The sequence below is a fragment of the Mchenga conophoros genome, linkage group LG7, assembly GCF_057382185.1.
Source record: "Mchenga conophoros isolate Kocher_MC1m ecotype Shallow Benthic linkage group LG7, M_conophoros_male_GT1.1, whole genome shotgun sequence".
Taxonomy (NCBI): Eukaryota; Metazoa; Chordata; class Actinopteri; order Cichliformes; family Cichlidae; genus Mchenga; species Mchenga conophoros.
In genome coordinates, this window is record NC_140532.1 from 3,670,334 (window position 1) to 3,676,572 (window position 6,239).

Here is a 6,239-nt window from a genome sequence, read left to right on the forward strand (position 1 = left end):
AGCAGAGATCCCTCTTGCCTCATATCAAGGTTTCAGCTGGTGGTGGTGGTGCAGGTACAGGGGATATTTTCTGTGCACTCTTTAGGCAACCTACACAGCCTACCTGAGTATTGTGGCTGACCGTTTCCATCCCTTTATGACCACATTAAACTTTCTGATGGCTGGTTCCAGCAGGATAAGGCATCATGTCACTCATTTCAGCTCAAATCAACCTGGTTTATTAAACATGACAGTACGTTCACTATATTCAAATGGCCTCTGGAGCCATCAGATCCCAGTCCTATAGAGTCTTCATGATGTGGAACATCAGATTTGCATCATGGACATGCAACCAAACATATTGACAGTAACTGCATGAGCCTATCATGTTACACTGTTACAAAAAACATCTTTAAAAAACGGTAATAGTCCGGCAGCTTGGGCGCCAAAATACTACCGTAAAATAACAGAAAATAACTTTCTCATGAAAATACGGTTATTTTCAGTATGAAAATAGAGTTTGTTGCGTTAATTTTACATGGGATTCTGCCTTTTCCAAGTGCTTTTAGATTAGGAACATTTTAACGTGATCAAACAAATCATGAAAATTATGTTTTATTACATTACAGTGATTTAATGTTAATTTACATTTGAAATGTGAAATCAGTTTATTTACGTAACTTTAATGATATTCTAGAAGAACAGAACAAAACTGTAAAATGCAGTAAAATACTTTTATATTAGGATGTTTTCCTACAGTGCTGCCATACCCGCGACCTTGTGGTTGTTAGTTCACATTCACTGGCCGATGCTTAGCGTCGTGTTATTATGTGTCCCAACATCCAATGGCATGTCACATTGTTTTCATGGCCACACCCTAACCCCAGGTGCAGAGGCCTATTTCTGTTCAGGAATGTTGTGAATACTTTGAGATTTATATTAATTGCAATCCCTACCTCTACATTTATTTTTTAAAATATATAATTAGCACAGCGTGGCCGTGCAATGTTTTATATATATATATATTTTAGTTTTTATTCCTATTAATTATATTTTCACTTGTTACCTCTGAATTATTGAATCAGACCTAGATGACGTGTAATTTTCAGCAAAATTATAATTCAAATACTCCTTTAATTATTGATTATTCTCATTAATTTTCTATCATTTTATATAATTTTCCATAGTATTACATTTGGATTTAACAGACAAATATTTGTGAAATTATGATACATTTCTGACTGTATTTTTACAATCTAAATATGCATATGTACAAAAAAATATATTTAAAAAACAAGTAAATTGTGTTTTACTATATTTACAGTGATGTTATGTTATTTTACCTTTGACATGTAAAATCACAGTCTACTTATGTAAATTTCATGGTATTCTAGAAAGAGTACAAAACTGTAAAATATACACTAAGATACTTTGACATTACTATTTTTTGGAACAGTGGAGTATAGACCAAAATATTTGAGGAATATTTCCAGGAAGTTATTGAATTTGTGGCATAAAGAACAAAGTATTGAAATGGACATTTTGATAGATATATAAAGGTGTTGGTCTATTAAATTATTAAAATCTGCCTTTCTGCCATCCTACAAAAACACAAAAGCACAAAAGCTCTGTCATGATGTGACAAATGTCAGGAAAAGCAGATTAAGCATTTTATCTGAAAAATTCTAATTTTGAATCAGAATCAGAATCAGAAACTTTATTGTCATTGTCATGAGAACAACGAAATTAAGAATGGTCCCCGATCATTGCATCATCCCTAGCAATATCAAAATATAAATAAAACAATAAAATTCAATAAATAAAATAGATAGAATACTTAAAATACTAATAAGATATAACAGTAAAACATTCACATACATTCCCACACACATGCTTCAGACCGTGCATAGATTAACACAAGAGTGGCGTGATGGACATTTGGGTGTATTCCCTTCCTTCAATTCCCTTTAACACAAATCTCAGACATCGCAAAACAGGTCTTTATGATTGAAATAACACCTGCAATTCATTTCTGCAAGCAGCATTTATCTTGAAGTTATGTTGGCCAGAAAATTGGCTTTTTTTTTCTTCCTTCTGGTACAGAATTCCACTCCTGTGGGTTGTAAAACAGGACTTGTGAAACCCCAGGCCAACTAAAAGATAAAAAAAAGATAATGTTTTCACATGCATGAGTTACGAAAGGCTAAAAATAAAGAACTTGGGGTTTTACACACCATAGTTGGTAAGAAACTGGGAAAATGATTCTGCTCAGCTCAAGCTGTCAGATATCAAATGAAAAAAGTATTTTATCAGAGTCAGATACATCCCTCTTATTTTATTTCATCAAGCTGGAAAAGATTATTGGGCACATATGGGAAAATAAGAACTAAGTTCTTTAAGACTCTGCTTACCGACCGAATCTGGTTCAGGTGATATTATCTAAAGGCAAGCAGGACATGCTCAATCTCAAGTGGAAAATTAGTGTGGTCATTGGGAACATTTGAAGAACAATAGAAAACACATGTTCTATTTTCCTCTGGGAGAGGGGCCGTTTGCTTGGCAAGTTTCTTATACGTAATCATATTTTCTTGGAGGAATTCAGGATCAACAGGGTGTGGAAATCCCTGATGCAAATATACAATACCAAGATAAGTAAGAAGATTTTCAGCATTTCTCATCACCGTAGGAGACTACTACTCAGTCGCAGATAATCCGAAGACACCAACTATATTCGCTATATGGTAGCACTGACGCAACAATGGCAGCTTTAGAAGCTTTCCACTATTTCTGTTAAAATGCTTCCCCTCTCTGCAGAAATCCTGTAAATGGAGCACATAATAGCTTGTCTTGCACAATAAGACTTTGTGTGATAAGAAGCGATACCGGCAGCATGCTTGGTTTGCATGCACAATATGCCGTTCCAACTTGGCAACAGTCAAAAGCCAGTTTGCCACATGACTGCACTTCAACATTGTCACAGTCTTGGAAAATATGTCAGATGGGTCAGATCTATCATCCCTGCGATGTAAAAAAAAATATGGCAGTAACAGCACACAGAGGGACAACATGAAGGATGGAGCTGTTTGTGAACAGAAGTTTTGCTGTAACGGCAAATTAACCATAGTTCCCAGACAACAGCACATTAAAACCAAATCAACATTTCTATTTTAGATTTACGCTCCCAGTGTACGAAGCAACGAGTAGAACATTTCTCTCTAAAAAATAATAGGACTTCACACAAGCTATCATAAAGGACTAGAACATTAAGGTTTTTCAGAGATGTGGAGATGAGAGAATGGAAACGCTTAGCTCACGCAGATCATTAATTGATTCAAGAATTTATATACAGCTAATTCCCCACTATCTCCATATCTAGAGTCATTAGTGAGAACTTAAGTCTACAGGTGCTGAGGCATCTTTCACATTAACATGCCTTTTTTAGAGAGCCACCTACAGGTTCCAGTAAGACAATGAAATTCCAGTGGAGGTTTATGTTCGAGACAACTGTCATATACTGAAAAACCCCCCCAATACATTTTGCATTACAATAAACATGAATAATTTACCTACAAGCAATGATGACTTCAGCATGGCAACTTAAGTTGATCATTTTTAAAACATGGTTGTAAGTGCTTATATAAAAACACCCATATACTACAGCAATGACATTTATGCATAAAACCTGATAACCAAGCTTAGACGCTTTAGCTGACGACCCAACCCTCCACCCTCTGCAGCATAGCCCAAGAAAAAACACTAAAGATGAGTCTGCATGCAGAGTTCATAATCAATAAGTGATGCCACAGTGGCTATGTTCGTCTTTTAATTCATCTTTTAAATACAGTTTTTGGTCCTCACCACTTTGTTGTCAATAGCTATACAATTTTTTTTGCTGAAATCCAATTGGTTTTTTGTGTTTGGCAACAAAAAATGGCAATTTCATTTGGCTACAAAGTGCAAACTTGCCTGAGATGCTTGTTAAGAAGATCGTTTGACATTTATATCGAAATCTGTGGGGGTGAAAAAATGGAAAATACTGTAATATCAATTTTTGCAGTGCCCTCTGGCATTACATTGCCACTTTATTTTCTCTTGTCTCAGTCTTGCTTCCTGGAACAGATAACTCAAATCCTATACTGCGTCTTCAGATGAGAAGAAAGAGAGCTACGAGTAAAGATGCACCCTTTGCCAAAGTCTTTCTGGCAATTGTTTTGACAAAAGAATTTATTTATAAAATAGATGCATTAGTTGTGATGTGATTAGTTGTGATGATGATGAAGATGTGTTTATGGTTATTCAGACATAAACACACCACATAATTTGAGCAGAGAGTTCAATGCAATGGCATGAATTATAGTAAAAGAAGTCAGGGAACTATCCCCAGTTATTGTTGCAAACAGACTTATCTTTTAATTAAACCTAAAAAACAAAACATGGTAAAGTCATGTCAAGGCCATGACAAAAAATACAAGTGAACCTTAAGAAAAAGGGCCGTGAAGGAAATGAAGCCTGAATGCCAGTCTTAAATGAAAGAGGCAAATGCACTGCCTACATTTCACTGTGTGTTATACTTGTATAACTATGCATGTGACAAATAAAGAACCTTGAACCTTGAACCTCGTAGCTGTCAAAAATGATCTAAATCATTAGATCAGAATGGGGGGAAAAGAACCCTTTAAAATATGGATGTGCGAGTTTTGAATTGTTTATCCAGTGACTGTGAAATGGATCAAGTACTCTCCATAAAGTTCTTTTTTTTTGATGCAGTACAAAAATGTGTTTTTCAGTTTTTCCTGGGATACATACATAATAAAAACCCAGATCCACAGTCTCAAAGACACAGCAAAGGCCAAAGCTTTAAATGGAAATGCTGTCCTCATGCATGCACTGAGACAAGGATATCTCTGATCATAGCCAGCATAATCCCAAAGACATTGAAAGACCACTAAAGCAGTGGCACAGATGACTCCAGGCCCCCGACCACACACCCCCTCATACTTTGAGATGCAGAACAGAATGAAAGTCTCCAAGTGTGATGTCAACCCTTCCGAGACCTTAAACCAGAGCTGTGCGGTGACAGTGACTATACACGTCATCCTCTCTTCTCCACCAGTCATCTCTTTTTGTGAATGTGCACTAGTTCTTCACTGTACTGGTAAAACTGGCTCCTAGATTTCCTATTGTAGTAGATTTCTGCATGGCTATGAGAACAGAGACTATCTAATTTTTGTTTTAGGTATCAACTTTGCATAAAAACACATACAAATACAGACTTGAAACTACATAAAACATTGTGAAATATATTTACTTACTGTTGGAATCTTCATTCATGGAAGAAATGTGTGCTATGGCATTGATCATTACTCAGTGTCCCCCAGTGTAAACACATCTGGCTCTTAAATCTCAACTGAAGCATCACTTTGCATGCATCTGCTTGCTGCAAATCAGCCTTTCAAAAACATCCTCAAGAGGAGGACACTGAAAGCTCAAGGGCTCTCATCATTGTCACACATGTGGAACATCCATGTAGTTTCAGTCAGTGAAATTGGAAACTGTGACAATCATTGCCTGGGAGAGTGCTTTCACACCTGTTTGGCTGCTGCACAGACACATTTTTATGGCATATTATAAGGCTTCCCCCTGCAGCTTAGACTCACTAGTTATAAAAGTAGGTCCAAACTCATCTGCACCATTTATTAGAAAACACCAGGCCAGATGGACAGCCAAGAACTTGCTGGAGTGTGTTGAAAGGTCAATAACTACTATAATATCCTTTATAAAAGCAGCTTAATAAACATAAGTTTCCTGTTTTATGATGGCAAAGCTGGTGTTGAAAAGTGTTTGAGTTCATGTCAGCAAATCTATAACACATCCTGTAGTGCCCTCATCTGTTACTCATTGGTATTACAAAAAAAAGAAGATAGAAATGAGGTTAATTTCTGTTTTTTCTTTTTAATTCAGTTCAGTTCATTTTTATTTCAAAATTTCAAACATGTGCCTTCACAATCATTACAAAATATCATTCCATTATTTGTTTGAAAAGGAGTAGGCAGAAGTATTTACTTGTTTGTCCCTACCCCCTCAAGTTTTACCTCTCATTCATTTAAAATTTTTTTTTAGTCTTAAATTATATAAACAACATATGAAACAAAAGTAAAGCAAAACAAAACAAAACATGCATAAATCAAAAACAAGAAATTAGCAAGCCCCACCACAGTATAGTTTCTTTCATATGAAAAATACAGAATGTGTATATTTGC